Source organism: Neofelis nebulosa, chromosome 9 (assembly GCF_028018385.1).
Source record: "Neofelis nebulosa isolate mNeoNeb1 chromosome 9, mNeoNeb1.pri, whole genome shotgun sequence".
Classification (NCBI taxonomy): Eukaryota; Metazoa; Chordata; class Mammalia; order Carnivora; family Felidae; genus Neofelis; species Neofelis nebulosa.
This window is the reverse complement of record NC_080790.1, coordinates 133,743,704-133,763,416: the sequence shown is the minus strand read 5'-3', so window position 1 is coordinate 133,763,416 and position 19,713 is coordinate 133,743,704. Positions and strand designations below refer to the sequence as shown.

General features: G+C 43.9%; 1 protein-coding gene across 3 annotated transcripts in view; it reads right to left on the bottom strand.

The window, feature by feature from the left end:
• Nucleotides 1–19,713, bottom strand: part of DOK5 (docking protein 5) — a 152,993-nt gene that overhangs the window by 88,839 nt on the left and 44,441 nt on the right. Inside the window, exon 1 of one of the 3 annotated variants that reach the window (XM_058686016.1) lies at nucleotides 16,455–16,529. The exons of the other annotated variants lie outside the window; for them this stretch is intronic. The gene's annotated coding sequence lies outside the window, so the exon portion shown is untranslated. Of the gene's footprint in view, nucleotides 1–16,454; nucleotides 16,530–19,713 lie in introns of those variants that run through there. 3 annotated transcript variants of the gene reach the window in all.

Genomic DNA, 19,713 nt, shown 5'->3' with positions numbered 1-19,713 from the left:
TCCCCGACAGCCCCTAGGAAGCTATACCAGAAAAAAGCCAGGATTTCAACCTTGGCTTGCCCGGCTCTGGAGAACGAGCGAAGTTGGACTTCTAGAGAGGCACAAACTTATGCTGAGGGTTGAGCCGTCTGTAAGAAATTTACTTTCAAGCTTCTCACAATCTAAAAAGAGAAATTGAGTTGTAACCATATGTTCTTTCATCTGGATGATGACTTTATAGCTTAGCTATTTCAGAGTGACATCTGCATTTGTGGTGTTAAGGTCCCCGGCACCAAGGGCTCATCTCCAGTGATAATTTTTCATGGTGTGTGTTTGCAGCTGGAATCTTAACATCCTAGTCTAGGATGCGAAGGTATCCTAGCAGTTTGTAAGAAGTGTTTGCTTTTAAAAGATTTCCACACGCTCTCGCCTTAAGTGTCTAAGTATTCGGCATCCTTGACTGAAGTCCAGAAATCCAAATGTGCAAAGTATTTCTAACTACATTAGAAGTATCTCAGTTTTTCTCGGCCTTCCCTGCCTTGCTAACCTTCAGCCTCTTGTTCTGAGTTGGTTATGGCTGCAGTAAATGAACACGTTGGCTACGTGGCTTCCCGCTGGCATGTGCAGTCGCCTACCTGGGGCTAACCAGTCACTTCTCCAGAAGCCCCCGGCCCTCCACTTTGGCCGATGACACATGGCCAGAGTAACCGGCTGCCCTCCTACAGTCTTGGGCTCCCCTTTGACTTCCAGGTCAAGGAAATGCCACTATCCAAGGACAGCTCGACAGTCACAGGAAGTGGTACCAGATAATGCAGTCTGGAGGTCGAGAGGAAGAGCCTTTAAATAAGACCAAACGGGGTGGGAATCAGCCAAGCAGACAATTCCCCTTCTGTCCTGTCTGCCAGCGTCTGCAAAATTCTTCCACCCCGAGAACTTTGACCTGGATGGTCTCCGAGACCCAGGAGGTTGCAACTTTCCAGTCCTACAAAGGACCCTATCATTATGGGATTTCAGAAGGTGACAGATGAAGTGTATAAAAGGAGTTCTTTCGCATCTTTCATAACTTGTAGGCTGCTACCTACAAGACAGCTTACTAAAAATAATGAGCTGGTTCGGAATTATGTATTTTATAAAGGGAAAAACATTTTAGTGAGTAAACAACCTGATTCCGTGCCTATCATTTACATATACCTTTACTTGTAAGGAAAGAAATGCTAATTGGGAGAAGACTTCACGGTGGGTAGCAAGGTACATTTTAAATTCATTGCAGAGAGAAGTACCAGCAAGAACAGGATAATTAATTATAAAATAAAATTTGTACAAAGAGGATTAAAAATACTTAAAAAGCACCCACAGGCAATAAATTAGCTATGTCAATCCTTTGCTGATGGTGAGGTAAATTAGCACAATCTTTCTAGAGGCAGAATTATGCCTACCCTTTGACCTGGAAACATTACTTCCAGGAACTTTCCCCCTAAGGGAATAATTAAGGAAATATGCCAACATAGGGGAAAAAGGTTCTTCCACATAAAAACTGAAACACTCTGAATGTTCCAGGGGACTGATTTAATTCATTATGGCATATCTGTAAACTGGAAATTGCTATCATTAAAAATGATATTGTAACAGTATGTATACCATAGAAAATGCTATTAGTAAATTATTAAGTTGCAAAAGTAGGTTATTCCTGGTTTTTAATCTGTTTCTACTCCAGTGTATATATATTCACTCAACAGATAGGGCCCAGGGGCTCAAGCAAGAAGACTGTGGGCTATACTTGACCCTTCTATTTCTCATTCTCTCTCTCTCTCTCTCTCTCTCTCTCTCACACACACACACACACACACACACACACACACACACACACACACAAAACTATTGGGAAAAATGTCTGTTTTAATGGAAAACTGTGCATTCTATAGCATACACACCACTAGGGTTATCTGCCTCTGATTCTGTGGGCGCTATTCTACATCTAAATTGTCGATAACTCATAGAAACGCAACATAATTCTAGTCCATGAAGAGGCATCTGTCCCGTTCAGAATTGGTTCAACCGACTTCCCTCCCCCACTGCCAACAACCCTGATCTCATGCTGCCAGATATAGAAATGTGTGGGTCCTCAGGTTACCCTTTAAACTGCTCATAATATTCTGGATTATTCCTTCATTTAACTAATGAGTTAAAGCAGAATTTGTAACATGTTCACTCCTCATCTGTATGAGAGTCGTGATATTACCTGTTTTTGGAAAGCCATCTTTGAACACAATCCAGCAACCCGAGCCCTGTGTACTTTCCTTCTAGCAAAGCCTGGAATGTCCTGAGTGCTCTGCTGGGGACCGCCACCCTAACCTAAGTCACCATCATCCGAGTTCTGAGATTCCCTGCTTCCATTCTGGCTGCACCTCATTCCGTTTCCTACACTGCTTCTGGGGTGATCTTTAAAACCCTAATCTGACCACATCAAGCCACTGTTTAAAGCATTCTGTGGCTGCCTGTTGCCTGTGGGTAAAAACCAAAGAAAGTCTTAAGACATTCCAGCACCTGCAAGACCCAGAGCCTCCCTACTGCGTTAGCCTTATTTTGAGGCTTTCTTCCTTTACACAACCTTCACTTGTCAAGATGCAGATATGCATATTTTAGTAAGCACCGAACAAGTAATATGTGACTTAAATAAATTCTCCTGGAATCAATATCCGCCACAAATGTTCTCGTCACCAAGGAACCCCTCCGGTTGTCAGTACAAAGCCAGCCGGTGTCGGGGGAACCAACACTGAGAGAGTTATGTGCCCCTTGACTTCCCCCTCCAATTCTTCTCTGTTCTCCAGATCTACCAGGTGGGAGGGAGACGCGGAGTGAGGAAGAGGAAGAGGAAGATGAACAAAAGAACTGTCTGAAGAAGCCATAAGCACTTCAAATCATTTATTTGGCTTTTATTTATTTATTTTTTTTAATCAATGCATGCTAATACTTATCGGAACCACTAAAAGAAAACTGAAGGATAAGTTTTCCAAACCGATCTTAAAAGCCGTAATGAAAAGACAAAGTAAAACAACACAGAAAAGGAGATCAAAAGGAGTAATATGGATAAAACAAAAAGCACAAGGTAAGATAATGGAAATAAACACAAATACAGCAACCGTATATTTAGCTTTTATTTTTAACTAACCTTTTAGGGAAAAAAGCCAAACTATTCTAAAGAAATGCTGTGGGCGCCTGGGTGGCTCAGTCGGCTAAGCGTCCGACTTCAGCTCAGATCACGATCCCGCAGTTTGTGGGTTCGAGCCCCAAGTCTGTGCTGTCGTGCAGAGCCAGAGAGACTGCTTCGGATCCTGTAGCCCCCTCTCTCCCTGCCCTTCCCTGCGCTCTCTCTCTCTCTCCTTCGCTCTCAAAAAATTAAATAAAACATTTTTTAAAAAATCTTTTAAAAATGACAGAAAATCTTAGCTGCTGTATGGGCATCACTGGGTGCTGAAATCAATCATTAATTCACTGGACAAATATTTACTGGACAAATATTTACCCCTGCCAGGCACTGACTGGGGGTTGCAGCTGTAAACAAACGGGAAAGTAACCACTGCCTTCACCGGGCTTACAGATCATGGATAAGACAAAAGGATACATGCACATGTACACATGCGTCTTACAGGACACCGATCACATGTCATAAGGAATTACACACCCGGAAAAGTGGACAGAAATGGCCAGTGGTGAGCATTTTCAGGGGGATAATCAGGGGAATTCTCAGAGAAACTGTCACCTGAACGAACACCTAGAAGGGGCTGGAGAAGAGTGAGTGAACTGAGTAGACACGTTTTGCCCGTTTCTCCAGGCCAAAGAAACAAGCGGGTGTTGAGCAGAGACACCCACAGGCAGAAGGAAGAACAAGGGAGCCAGTGGAAGTCCAGACAATTCACAGACGGTGGGGGTGAGAGTAGGTCGGACTGTATAGGTCCTGTGATCTTCTGGGAAAGACTTTGGCTTTGTCCCCTGAATGATGAGAAGTGGGACGGGAAGGGACATGACCTGAGGTACGGTAAACAGACTGCAGGGGTCTGAAGGCAGAAGCAGGGAAACCACTTCGGGGCTGTCACCCAGTAAGCCATGCAGAAGGGGGTGGGGACCGGGGCCAGGATGGAAGTAAGGAAGGCAGAAGTGGTCAGAATCAGGTCTGGATGTGTTTGGAAAGCAGAAACAGCGAGATTCACGGACGGCACTGGGTGTAGGGACAGGAAGGCAAGAGTCGAGGACAATTCCAAGGTGTTTAGTTTGAGCAAGTGGGAAGTATGGAGCTCCCCCGACCCAGCTCAACAAGCCTGCAAGGCCACCAGGGTTTGTAGAGACGACGTGGAATTTGATGATGCAGTGAGTTTGTTATGCCTGTTCAACATCGAGGTTTATATAAACATTACGTTATCAAACATAAGGAATAGGAAGTTATGTATACATTGTAGATATGAGCCTTTATAGATAAGATTTTATTCTATTTTTAAATGAAAAATACCATCTTTCCCATAGGGCTGCTCTCAGAAGTGAATAAATCAGTGCATTTATTTTTGAAAGAGAGAGCATTAGTGGGGGAGAGGGACAGAGGATCTGAAGAAGCAGGCTCTGCGCTAATAGCACAAGCCGGATGCAGGGCTTGAACTCACAAACCGCGAGACCGTGACCGTGACTTGGCTCAGTCTGACCCTCAGCCAACTGAGCTACCCAGGTGGCACTCCAAACTAGTGCATTTAAAGTGTTTCCATTGCTTGGGGAGCCCTCTAGAGCAGTCAGTGGCTCACTATATCTAGGTCTGCATGCAAACAAGGACAACACGCATTTTGGTTCTTCATTTACTCGTTGATTTTGCAATTATTGGGGCGCCTGGGTGGCTCAGTCGGTTGAGCCTCTGACATCGGCTCAGGTCATGATCTCATGGTTTGTGAGTTCGAGCCCCGTGTTGGGCTTTGTGCTGACAGGTCAGAGCCTGGAGTCTCCCTCTTTCTCTGCCCTCTCCTGTTTGCGCTCTGTCTCTCTCCCTCTCTCCCAAAAATAAAATAAAAAAAAATTGGCGATTATTAACTGAGCATGTACTACATGCTAGGCCCTATCCCAACACTGAAGAAACTGCAGTGCACAGAGCACAGTCCACAAAGCATACTTTGTAGTGTGAAGAGACAGATCATTAGGTCTCCCAGCCCACAGCACAATGCCTGGCACGCGGTGATAATGATCACGGACAACGTTTATGGAACGAAGTCATTTGGTAGCACGTACCCACTAAGTATTTGGTGGAGTTAAAAAAGAAATGATCTCATTGTGGCTTCCAAAGCCACTTCCAGAGCAGTCTTCAAGTGATCGCCAAACCCAAATCACCAACACTAAGTTACAATTTCATAGCCTGGTCCTACAAAATCCAACCGCGGCCACCTGGTTAGACCTCACCTCCCACCACTTCCTGCTTCACTCATGACACGCCCCCAAAATGTTACATGCCCTTCTGACAAAGGACGGGAGAACCTGCCACAACTTTCTTCCCCTTGGCTGTTCACCTGGCTGCCTCCTTTCAACCTTCAGGTCTTCGGTGAAATGTCTCTGTCACTTAACTATTACTGCAGAAGACTCACAACAGAGCTTAGCAGCTTCAAACGATAACCACGAATCATTCCTTATGGATACAATGGCCGATCTGACCTGCCTTTGTCTGTTCATCATGGATGGTCTCATTCACACACAAGCAGTCAAGTCTTGGATTTTCTTGACTTTGCGAGGGGTGACTCAGCTCCGTACCACGTGGTCTTGGATTCTCCAAATGGTAGGCTGGGGCTGATTCTCCCGGAGCAAGCAAAAAGTCCAAGAGAAAGGGCAGAAAAATGTAAAAGCTTCTCATTTTTAATCCATGTCTTTATCTGGAGATAACAGTAGTGTCACATTCCGTGGCAGCAGATACTACAGAGAAATCCTCTATGTTTCTGATCAGTTTCCCCCAAAGGTAACATCTTGAGAACGTTTAGTACTGTATCACAGCCAGGATGTTGACATTGATACAGTCCAGGCACAGAACATTTCCTTCAAGACGAGGATCTTCATGTTGCTCTTTGATGGCCACACCTACTTCCTTCCTGCACGACCTCCTCCTTAAGCCTCATCTAATCCGCTCACCATCTCTATCGTGTTGGCATTGCAAGAATGTTCTACAAATTCAGTCATTCAGCGTGTATCCTTTTGGGCTGGGCTTCTTTTACTCCCCATGCTTCTCTGAAGATTCATCTAGGTGGTAATATCCCACAGTATTGACATACCACAGCTGGTTGAGCCATTTAGTCAATGGCTTCCTCTTTTGAGGAAGAGCTGGGTCTTTTCTAGCCTCGGGGTCTTTCTAAGAAAACTGCTATAAACACTCACACACAGAGTTCTGAGGGAAGGGAAGTCGTCATTTCTTTGGGATAAACCTTATCACCCTTTACTCACGTTGACTTCTCTGGCTTATAATTATCTAAAAAAAAACAAAAAAAAACAAAACAAAAAAAACCCCTCTATGTACATCGAGAACTACACAGAACAGTGTTATAATTTTGGCTTCAATCATAAAATATGATTTAGGAAACAAGAGGGGAAGGAAAGCCTACTATATTCACCCACATGTTTGCGTACCGAGTTCCTTCTTCTTTCCCAACGTTCCACCATTCCTTCTCTTATCCTTTCCTCTCTGTTTAGAAATCTTCCTTGAATTATTTTAGAGTAGATATGCTGGTGACAAATTCTCTCAGTCTCCCTTCATCTGAGAAGGTTTTGTTTCCCCTTCATTCTTGAAGGATACTTCGTAGGTGTAAGTTTCTGAGTTGATGGCTCTTTCTTCAGCATGTGACAAGTGAACGTCCTTGTGCCATATTTCCTGTCAGCCATGATTTCTTTTGAGTACTTTTTTGGTCCTACCTTCTTTCTCCTCTCCTGGGCTCAGATGCCACGACTGTTAGATCTTTTGTAATATTTCCACGGGTTCCTGAAACTGTGAATTTTTTTTTTTTCACAGTTGTTCAAACTGGGGACTTCCTATTGTTCTCTCTTTCCTCTCTCCCCTCCATAGTGCTGTTGAGCCCATCCGCCAGATACTTTAATTACTGCATCTTCTGTTCTAAAATTTCTACTTGGTTCTCCTCTCTATCTTATTTCTTTCGGGGAAGCTCTTTACTGAGACATTCTATTATTTTGTGTGTGTGTTTCAAGCATGTTTGTAATTACTCATTGGAGAATTTTCATTACGGTTCTTTAAATATCGTTGCCACATAAACCTAGCATGCCTGTCATCTCTGTGTCGACAACTACGCTTTGAAGTCTTCTTCATTCCTGGTACACCACGTACGTGTTGTTGTGGCAATGTGGACGTTTTGGGTGTTTTAAGTTTCTGGATCTTAATTAAACCTTCTATTTTAGCTGGCTTCCTCCAACCCTACTCTGATACGGGAAGGGGTGGGAGGTAGAGTGTGCTTCCTTGTTACTGCTGTAGAAATCCAGCTTCCCTATTTGGGGTTGTTGATGCCTGAGGGGGCCCTTCATTACACTTGGGTCGGTGAGAGTTCTGTGTCCTCACACGATCTTCACGGACACCGCACCGGGAGTGGTCTCATTACTACTGGACGACAGTCAAAGTCCCGACTCTCTCACGGGCCTCCACTGACACCACGATGCGGGGGGGGGGGGGGGGGGGGGTACTAATTACCAACGGATGGGGAAGAAGTCCTGGCTCCTGACTTGGCCTTCACAGACACCACCTCATAGAGCCCCATGTTACAGCTGAAGGGGATCGCAATATATGACTTTAAAATACGCCACTTTGGCATAGGATTATTTTGAGCGGAAGGCAAGTGGAAAACAATAGAGACAGCAAAAGCTGTCTGCCCTACCTCTTTCTGCCTAAGAGCAAGGCGTAAATTTCCCTTTAAAGGTGACATCAAGGGGCGCCTGGGTGGCGCAGTCGGTTAAGCGTCCGACTTCAGCCAGGTCACGATCTCGCGGTCCGTGAGTTCGAGCCCCGCGTCAGGCTCTGGGCTGATGGCTCGGAGCCTGGAGCCTGTTTCCGATTCTGTGTCTCCCTCTCTCTCTGCCCCTCCCCCGTTCATGCTCTGTCTCTCTCTGTCCCAAAAATAAAATAAAAAACGTTGAAAAAAAAAAATTTAAAGGTGACATCAACCTGTATTTTAAAGGTGTTTCTGCATCTTGTCCCAGGAAGACCAGACGGCACTGAGATGAGTCTGAGCTGAGTCAAACCTTACTACACAGCCCTAATCTACTCTACGTTTCCTAGTCACCTCTCCCCAAATTGTTACTCTCTGTTAAAATGGCATATAAGACTCCAGACTAACCACTTCTTTGGATCTTTACTTTTTCTGTGAAGTCCCCATGCATGTAAAAATAGCAATGACATTGGCATGTCGTTTCTCCCATAAGTCTTTTGTCAGCTTAATTCACAGTTCTCAAGTACCGCACTTAAGAGGGTATTGGAAAAGTCTGTACTCCTCTACCCAGTGTCACAAGGGCTTAAAGTCTAGGATCCTTACTTAGCCTTTGCTGACACGGGTTGGCAAGTGGCCACAGTCTATTCCGTGGTGTCTAACGTAGAGTAGTTACTTTCTAAAGGTTTTCTGCATTGCTAGGCTGCCTCATTTTCTGATCCTTTGGCCAGAAAAGAAAGGTTTTGCGTTGGGGCATTTTTGCTTCGCCTGTACCTACGGGCATTTCTGGGTTACTGGCGAGCTATGCCAGCTCCAAGTCTGGCAAGAAGAAAACCCAGGAAACTCACCGCGGTGCTGCCCCCGCGTCCTGAGGTCCCAGCCTGTCTGGCTTTCTCCATCTTTCAGGTCCTTAGGTTTGATTGACACGTAATGTCCAGGGGTTTTAGTGGCACTTAGCAGGAGAAGAGGAAAAGGCATGTGTGTTCGTCTGTCCCAGAGCAGAAGGTAAATGCTTTTTACAGCCTCTGTACAAAATGCTTTAAATAAGCCTCTGCTTGTGTCGAGTTTGCTAATATTTCATCTCACGTGGTCAAAGAGGACAGACGGGACAATAAAGGTTCAGAGTAAAGGTCAGGGGAACAACTGAGACCATCGGTGCACACACAATCGACCAGAACGTCACCTCCTCAGAGCCACCTTCCCACCACCCAAATCTACAGCAGCCCCCCGTCCCCCGCGCACGCTCACTTCAAATCAGTATCTGAAATAATCCCCCTCATTGATCTGTCTGCATATTTACGGTCTGCCTTCCTCCCTGGAATGTAAGAAAAAAAATCATATTTGATATTAATTACTTTGAATCCTCAGGGCCTAGAGGAGCATTGGGTTCTCATTTCTTTATTTTGAATGACTGAGTGAATAAATGAATGGGGAAAAGCCACACTCAGAACTCAAAGAGATTTCCAGAATTTCGTAATGGACCTGACATCTCCAGACAAGGCTTAACATCTATATGCAAGAGACCGTTAAAAAAAAAAAAAAAAGCCCAAGTTATTTAGCATACAAACATGAAAACGGTATCGAGAGGCAGTCTTTTAAAAGAAACAATGACAAAATCGTATTTTTTCCTTAAACAGTGCATTCCACAAAATGTTACCTTGTATGCCATGGAGAAAGACTCTAGTGGTTATCTGTCACATCAGTGTTCTCAAACATCAAGGGTTTTGTCCTAAACCACAGAACCTCAAGACGGTTCTATTTCCCTTATAGACTAAAGCAAATATATTCCTATAATTAGAAACAGGCTCTAACCAAACTGGAAAAAGATCTACCCACTATGGAAAAAAAAAAAAAAAAAAGTAGGGGTTTTCACTAAAAAATGCCTATTATGAAGTGAAGTTACTGTAATGATTTTCAGAAGGAAACATTTCGGCAACACTCACTCCTCCACATTATTGGGACAACAGTGAGTAGAAGTCATTCCGTGAGAGGGCTGAGTACAGAAAATTAGAGTATCACGCTCAAAGAAAGGAAGGGAAATGAATTCCATGGTTGAGAAGACACTCTTAAAAAAAAAAAAACAAAAAAAAAACCACAAGGAACAGATGTTGCCAGAAAAGGGCAGAATGGTGAGGAGTGATAGTCATATGGTAAAAAATTCTGAGCCTAGAATTCAAGAGAAGGAACCCTTGATGGCCAGGGAGAAATTGGTTATAGATTTTCATGGGCAATTTACAACAAAAAAACCACAGTTTCAAAACTATTCTTGATGTGAAACGATGTGAAACTGACAGCATCTGCAAAGTTGGTTGGTTTGATTGGGTTTTTGTTTTTGAGTTTTGGTGTTGGTTTTTTGGGGGTTTTTTTGTTTGTTTGTTTTTTTGGTTTTGGTTTTGGTTTTGGTTTGGTTTACCCATGAGTGGTATTAAACACTGCCAACACATTATTGTGACACATTATCCCCCTCAACTTCGATGAGTGCTGGCTTCATGTAGGGCACCTAATTATCTTACAAGAACTTTATCGTGTGTCACTCACACTGTGTGAGCTACGACCTACTAACGTTCCCTTTATATGGGTGAAAACTCTAAGTCTCAGAGACTTAATATGAATATTAATATATTATGTGTCATACTAAGACTTCCATTTATTACGGAGTCGACCCTTGAAATCAGGTCTGTCCGCCTCCCAGACCATGATCTACACTCTGACCTCAAATCCACAACATCTGAACAAAACAAAAATTCAGAACCGTCCATTTTTTATAACTGGTAGTCCCACCATACAGGCCATTTTCTTTGTGGAGTCATTCTTCAGGGAATGAAGTTACTCTTGACAATAATGTAACACTTAACTAAGTCGTTATCAGAATAGCAAAAACTGACATGATTATCAAAGAAGTCGTTATATGTAATGCAGTTGCTGTCCAAACACAATGCTGCTTGAAAACAGCATCGGAGGGACTTACTGTCTCTAAAATTATAAAACTCAGTAAAAAATATAATTTACATCTTTTGGGGTGCTTGGGTGGCTCAGTCAGTCGAGCATCCAACTCTTGATTTCAGCTCGGGTGCTGATTCCGTGCTTGTAGGACTGACCCCCCTTGTCAGCCTCCGCACTGAGTATGGAGCCTGCTTAAGATTCTCTCTCTCTCTTTCCCTCTCTCCCTCTCTCTCTCTCTCTCTCTCTCTCTCTCTCTCTCTCTGCCTTTCCCCCAAGCTTGCAAACGAACACTCTCCTTGTCTCTCAGGGAAAAAAAAATTATATATATATACATACACACACACACACACACACACACACACACACACACTTTTCATCTTTTAACGTTGACCTTTCTTCAGAAAAAATAACAATTTATCTTGAGGAATAAATCAAATAATAAATAATGATCAAAAATAAAAATATTGTTTGTTATATCACAAATTTAATATGAAGAGAGGTACAACTGAAGCTGTAAAAATAGAAAGCCTGGTATAAATCAAGGTTAATAAAAACACCGTCAGCTTGACTTTGAGCAAATACCCTTTTGAGCTTAAGTTTCCGCCTGTTAAACAGTGATACTAGCACTTAGTGCACAGGTCTGTGCAAGTTCAATAAACATTATTATTATTTTGTTCTTTATATGTTCTTTTCCTAATTTTGTGCTTTATTATTTTATTACCACCATTCATATTAATTTAATTGTAACAGGTTAGAAAAAGATGTTTAAATCTCTGATTATCACAATTCTGTGAAATGGCCTTTTACTATATATCACCCAGATTTTAAAAAATATCTATATCTGGGGGCACACGAGTGGCTCAATCAGCTAAGTATCTGACTCTCGGTTTAGGCTCAGGTCATGATCTCACCATTTCCGTGGGTTCGAGCCCCACATAGGGCTCTGTGCTGACAGCGTGGAGCCTGGTTGGGATTCTCTCTCTCTCTGCTCCTATCCCCACCCACTGCTCATATTCTCTCTCTCTCTCTCTCTTTCTCTGTCTCTCTCCCTCTCAAAATAAATAAAGTGTAAAATATCTATATCTATGTCTATACCTAAATGACAGAATACTGTAGATGATAATCAAGAGTCCGGTACGGTTAGATCAGTGGTTCTCAACCGGGGACAAGAGATTGCCCTCCAGGGGACACTTGACAACGTCTGGGACATACTTACTTGTCACACCTGGGGAGGTGTTACCAGTATCTTGTGGGCAGAGGCTGTTAAACATCCTCCAGTGCATAGGATAGGTCCCTAAGACAAATAATTATCTCACCCAACATGTCAACAGTGTCCAAGTTGAGAAAAAGATGACATCAGCTAAAGAAAAGCATTCTCAAAACTGAAGCCTGTATCCAGATTTAAGAGGATGAATTGATCAAAATCAGGTCTGTTTGATAAGGCAACATACATACCCAAAGAATTTTAAAATGCAGTGAAAGCAAGTATTTGTCACGTTGGAAACCAAGCATCACAATGACCAAACATTCCTGCTGTTCATGTGATAGGATCCTTTGGAGTCAGGTAGACACAGATCCCAACAAGCCGAGACGTGCCCGCAGTCCCAGGGCGAGACACTCAAAAACTTCCAAGTATTTTCTAAGTCAGGCGGCAGCAATTAGTTCTGGAAATTGAGAAAATGTCACCAGACTTCAGTCCCCCAAGTCCGCTGGCATCTTGCCTAAATGGGAGCCTGGCTAGAAAAGTCACCGGCAACCGCGACAAGGAAAACAAGAGAAAAAAGTGGCACAGTCAGGATTCATCAGCAGGAAAAGAAACACAACTGAGGCTGTGGACAGCAACGGTCCCGGCGCCGAAGTCTCAAGGGAGCAAATGACGTCGACGTTTTCTGCCAGGAGAGGTATATCCCCACCTGCAGCCTTCCCCACCACCAGGCTCCCTTCTTTGCTGGAACCGTCCCCCCTTCTTTCTTACGCCTGGTGTCAAGCCTCCATGGGGAACGAGGTTCCCATTTCGCACCCTTCAAACTGGCTGATCTGCCCCAGGTCACGTCACCTCCTCTAGGAAACCTTCGTCACACCCAGGCCAATATCCACACAGACCACGCACAGAAGCATGTATGACAGAAGTCAGGAGCGCAGCCTCCAAAACCAACTTGCCTAGGCTCCGCTGTTGATTCCAAAACATACACACTGTGTGGCCTGGGGCAAGTGATCAACCTCTCTGAACTTCATGCAGTAACTGTAATAGTACCTCCCTCATTGGGCTTTTAAGATGACATTTAAAGCATCTCAGGACAATGCCTGGCACATAATGAACCTTTAATAAGTGACAGGCACTCTTATTAGAATGCGGCCTCCAAGCATTAAAAAATTTTTTTTAAAAAGGGAGTGGGAGGTGCCTGGGTGGCTCAGTCGGTTAACCATCGGACTTCAGCTCAGATCATGATCTCACAGTTACCAAGGTCGAGCCCCACGTTGGGCTCTGTGCTGAAGGCTCAGAGCCTGGAGCCTGCTTCGGATTCTATGTCTCCCTCTCTCTGCCCCTCCCCTGCTCGCACTCTGTCTCTCTCAAAAATAAATAAGTATTAAAAACAAAGTTTTTAGATAAAAAAAAAGAAGGCTTCATTGTTTTCTCCTCAGCTCCAGCACAGTGCTCGCCACATTGAAGGGACTCAGTAAGTAATTGCTGAATAAATGAATTGTCAGAGGCTAGACCCAAAGCACCTTGACTTGCCATGATACTGAATGGTTATTTTTTTTCATTTTAGAGAGAAAGAGAGCAGGAATAGGGGAGAAGGGCAGAGACGGCGGAGAGAAGGAGAGAGCAAGAGAGCAAGAGAGAGAGAGAGAGAGAGAGAGAGAGAGAGAGAATCCCAAGCTGAGTGTGGAGCCTGACACCCTGACACAGGGGCTCTATCCCACACCACACTGGGATCATGACCTGAGCCGAAATCAACAGTCAGACGCTCAATCAACTGAGCCCCCCAGGGAACCCCTGAAAGGTAATTTTTTTTTTAATTCTCTCCTCTAGACTGTAAGTTCTGTGAAGGGCAGTGCCTACTTTATGCATCACTCAAATTCCTGAATCATGGTGAGCACACAAGAAAATAGTTCCCCAACGGAATAAAGAAATAAATGAATGCCTAACAAATAAATACGACTGTCAGTAGAGCCAGTGGCTTTCATATAAATTCCTCCTTTTTGCTTTCTTGGAAACTTGTCTCTACAAAGTTTGGTAGAAATGCCTTTGCCTTTACAAAGAATAGGAAGAAAATGAGAGCTTCGGCACTAAAAGCTAATTGGAACCAATTTCCCCAAGACTCTGTCTCCAACAGTGACATGTAGAGGCAAGGGCTCAACTCTCATCTCCCTTGTATTCCAGACCAAAGAGAAGCTGTGTAGGAAGCTGTTGAATATTACAAGACCGTGGAAAGGCATTCCCACTCTGGATCGTTAAGAAATGAAGCAGAGTTGGCAACTTCTCTCTCTTATTTTATTAGTTTTTCCTTAGGTGTCCTATCTGTAGCGGACAGGACTCAAACTCACCCAAAATTTAAAGCTTCCCTGGCCTATCATGTAGCTTCTGTGGCAAGTTTCAGTTTTCTAAAGCTCTGAGGTCCAAAGATAGGACTGAAGTTGACTCACGACCCATCTGAATGAGAGTTCTAATATCCAACGTAATGCCGTTGCAATATCATGAGATGAACAAAAATGAAACACTGACATAAAAACCCACAACCCCATTCCATATACTTAATAACGGTGGTAACGTAGTACAGACTTGATGAGCTAGGAGTCAATTCTCCATAAAATGAAAACAAACCAATCACTGAGGAAAGTCACAACTATCCTTTATACCAGATCCAGATGGAAATGTTTCCTCAGGGTCTTCTTAACAGATGGAAATGCGATGAGGTCAACTTCCATGAAGGTAATTTGGCAAGATATTCCCCCAAAAGGTACATATCCTTTGACCCAGCAATTCCACTTGTAGAAATTGAGCTTACCTTTAAACTGTTATACGTGTGACATACTGCGTGTGCAAGAGTGTTCAAGTAGCATTATTCGTGATAGCAAAGGATTGGAAACAACTAGAATACCCATCATCAGGGTACCGGTAAGCAAAACAAGGATGTTATGGACGACCACACAGTTGCGAAGAAGACTGTGGCCACCCTGAATCTGTCAAAACGGTCTCCTTCAAGACAGAATGCTAGGTGAAAAAGCAAAGTCAATGCCCAGAAGAAATTAAAACATATGTCTACACGAGAGCTTGCACGCAAATGTTCACAAATAGCCCAAAGGTAGAAACGACATGAATGTCCGTCGACTGATAAACAAAAGGTGGTCTAGCCATACGATGGAATATCATTCGGCCGTCAAAAGGAATAAAGTTTCTACAACGTGAATGAAAGTTGAAAACATTATAGTAAGTTAGAAGAATCCCGACGCAAAAGATCACATACTGTATGATTCCACTTCCATGAAATGTCCCAGAGAAGCAAATCCATAGACACAGAAAGCAGATTCATGGTTGCAAGGGGACTGAGGAGAAGGGAAAATTGGGGTGACTGGTAATGGGTACGAGATTTCTTTCTGGACCATACAGAGGAGTATACACAACAGAGGCTGCAGGTGCCATCGTAACACATGGTTCTATAAAAGGAAGGGACCTGACAGCTTGGGACAACCAGGTATTTGTAAATGGGAAGAAGTTTCACGAAATTCTTAAAAAAAATTTTAATGTTTATTCATTTTTGAGAGAGAGAAACAGAGTGTGAATGGGGGAGGGGCAGAGAGAGAGGGAGACACAGAATCCGAAGCAGGCCCCAGGCTCTGAGCTGTCAGCACAGAGCCCGACTCGGGGCTCAAACTCACGAACTGTGAGATCATGACCTGAGCCGAAGTTGGACGCTTAACCGACTGAGCCACCCAGGAGTCCCCTAACATTTTTTTTTTTTTAATGTTTTATTTATTTTTGAGACAGAGACAGAGCATGAGCAGGCGAGGGGCAGAGAGAGAGGGAGGCACAGAATCCGAAGCAGGCTCCAGGCTCTGAGCTGTCAGCACGGAGCCTGACGTGGGGCTTGAACCCATGAACCGGGAGATCCTGACCTGAGCTAAAGTCACACGCTTAACTGACTGAGCCACCCAGGTGCCCCAGAAGTTTCATGAAATTCTAAGCACAGGAATATACACTTAAAATGTATCTTCACTTGCCAAACCATAAAACACCTATTAAAATAAAATAAAAACTTTGAAAGCCGTCATTCCCAGAGAGGAGGCAAATTCAGAAACACTGCTCCTCAAGTTTGCCACTGGACTTTGAATTACAGCTGCCAAAGTAAAATACATCTATATCGTCCGGAGACCAAATCCGCGTTTTTAGGCACGTTGCTCAAACTGTCCATTTTGCAGAGAAATATCAATGAAAGAAAGCCTCTAGATTGCCCTTTCTGCTCCAAGTACGATTAGGTCAGCATCCTTATCAGACCTGTACAGAAACCACAAGGATTTTGAATCGCTCTGCGGCAGGATGAAAGATCAGGCAAACTGTGCCTTAATAAAATCTCATTATTTCACAGACATTACCTGTTTGCGGTAAGCAACTGACTTTAAAACGTCTCTCCCTCTGAATAAGGAACTGTACCGGTCTTTCACACTGGTGTTGAAAAGAAAGAAAGAAAGAAAGAAAGAAAGAAAGAAAGAAAGAAAGAGAGAGAGAGAGAGAGAGAGAGAGAGAGGGAGGGAGGGAGGGAGGGAGGGAGGGAGGGAGGGAGGGAGGAAGGAAGGAAGGAAGGAAGGAAGGAAGGAAGGAAGGAAGGAAGGAAGGAAGGAAGGAAGGAAGGAAGAAAGGCCGCTCTCTGCACCAGGCGGCTGTCCTGTCTTCTCGGAGTTCAGACCGAGCGTGTGTACGAGGAGATACCTATTATTGGAAGATGGAACCACTCCAGGTGTTTCTGAAATAACACAGTCTAATTTAATTACATGGCTCGAGGAGGCATGCGACAATTGGACATCTTTTCTTGTGTTTTCAAGTTGTTGTTTTTTTTTTTTAACCAACTGTGCTTGGTTTCTGCCAAATACTCACTTGGTTTATAACTAGGAGTCGACAGCAAGAAAGTTCATTCCTAAGGAGACAATCATTATTTCTAACGTGCTTAATAACACCCAGGTTGTCAAGCCCCACATTTGCTTTCACTTTCCAGCAGCACCCTTGGCAGCCGGCTCTGGATCAAAGGGAACAAATCCATTTCTTTCCTGAATATTCACCAGTCAGGACTCCGTGAATCCTGGTGCCAGACTGTCGGGGTCCCAGCTCTGGGGCCTCGCCCCTCACCATGCAGAGAAAGGACATCCCTCAGACGGAAGCAAAAATGCCCTTGAAACAGCATGGCTTTATCCAATACCATCAACAGAAGAAGGAGAAAACTGTCGAGCCGGCCATTCTGAAACCTGACCTCATCAAACCTAGAAGGGAGGAATGAAGAGCCATGGTCAAAAGACTCCTGGTGGCTTTTGTGCAGACTTCTCGGACAGAGATCAATAAGAGAAGGGGAGGCTTGAATCAGGAGAGGCAGCCAGGTTTCCAGTAAAACTCAGAACAAGTGGTTAGAACAGAAAGGAAACGACGTAGCCTGTAGCAGGGAACCAGCGCCCCCAAATCCCACACTGTGGCGCACACATTTAGAATTTCTTAAAAAGCAATTAATTTCTTAGTGTTTAGCCCCACATCTGCAGGCAAATCTTCGAAACAAACTGACCCGCCAAATGGGAAGCATGAGAAGACCTGAACGCAACTTCTAACAAACCCCTCTATGATCTCACTAAAGATGAAAGGGTTGCCCACATTATTATAATAACAAATTTTAAGCTGTAAAAATAGGCAGCATGAGTTTCAAGTGGTTTAATTTCAAATGTGTAATAATGGCCAATATTTAATGAGAGCCTCAGCTCTGGGATTCTGCAGAAACGGAGCCTATTTAACTCTGTCAACGACGGTACTCTGATCACCGTCTCCACCTTAATAACGAAGAAACTCCCAAAAGGTTACGTAACAGGTACTGATACCTCAAAACCAGAGCTGCATCTAGATTTTTCTTTATTCCACCCCCACCTCACACTCAGAAACGTGTCCCACAATTATTACAAGCCCTGAAGAAATAAACTAATAAAAACTGACCAAAATATGGGTTACCTACTCGTTGGGGCACTTCAGTGAATATTTTCTCTGATCGTCATTGCTCCCTGCATAAATGTGTTCAAAGGGTGCACGAGAATGAAATAAGAATTTTTTAAAAAAAAATTTTAACCTTTATTTATTTGAGAGAGAGAGAGAGAGAGAGAGAGAGAGAGAGAGAGACAGTGTGTGAGCAGGGGAGGATCACAGAGAGAGGGAGACACAGAATGTGAAGCAGGCTCCAGGCTCTGAGCTGTCAGCACAGAGCCCGACGCGGGGCTCGAACTCACGGACCGCGAGATCATGACCTGAGCCGAAGTCGGACACTCAACCGACTGAGGCACCCAGGCGCCCCTGAAATAAGAATTTTAATGCTTGAGTCCAAAAACAGTAATTTGGGTCCATTCAGTGAAACTCCCTATGTCCAGGTAATATTCCTTTGTGCCCCACAGTCAACCAGAAGACTAAAGATTTTTCCACCCAACTGAGAGGAACAGGCATCTCCCTTCCACTGTCGGAGCTCAGGAGTTTGTTAGCCAGTCCCCCACCCTTGGAGAAAACGCTTCCTTTCAGGGCAAGGACATTCATAATTAGACCCACTATAAATAACCCCGGGAGTTCAGAGCAGTGCCACTTGGAATATTTAACACAACAGTGTGGCCGTGCTCTCTCACCAGACGGTGACCATCTCCCACTCATGAACATCCTCGAATAATGTTCTTCTCCAAAGAGCTGTCCGCTGGCTGAAAGCAAACTACAACCAGGAACCACAAATGAAAAGTTACAAAAACCCAACCTTTTTCGTGTTCTTGTGAAGGTCTGGTTTTTAATCTGATAGAGATGTCAGCTACAAGCGAGAGCATGCTAATTATCTTAATAAAAATTAAGTTATGAAGATAAAGTAAGGCAGCAGAGGAGACATAGCAAAACCCCAAGAAATGATGTGAATTTGCTTTCAGAATCGCCGAAAGTTGAGTTTGAAACTCTCACCCTCCTTCCACCGTGTGGTCTTGGGCATAAAAATTCCCCAGCTCGTCTGCATCTCAGTTTTCCCCAGTGAATCATGAAGAAAATGCAACCAACACTGTCCTCGCTGCTCCCTAGCAGTTACGAAAGGAGGGAAACATACAACAATCTGTTTCAATATCTGTCACCAGAATAGATATACCTAAAATCAGGTCATTCAAGGAGAGTATGTGGTCAGAGAAGAAAAGTCTGGGGGTTTCTGGGAGCTACAGGGGTTTCAAGGGCAAGCCCTGTTAATTTCCACTGCAACCAAATGAGGACATTTATAAGCAAATATCTGCTTAATGTTGCTAAGTGGACCAGACCGATATGTGAGGACAAACGGACAAAACCCCATCTTTACCTACAGCACAGCTACCCCCTCACTTCTTGCTTCAGCATTAATGCCCTGCCTCTCCTCTAGTCCCAGACTTCCTTATACAACTTTTTCTCCTCCCTTCCCACAACTTATGTTCCTCCCCTCAGCCTTCCTTACAATGGGAAGACATTGAACTTGGTTTGATCTAAGCAGTGCAGGGGGCATGCTTGGGTATTTTCCTTCGTTAGAAAACATTTACCGAGCACCGATCATGGGCCGGGCACATTTCTTTTGCTTTTCGAGGCTTATTAGGGTTGCACTAACCAAGGTACTTCGGCTTACAACAA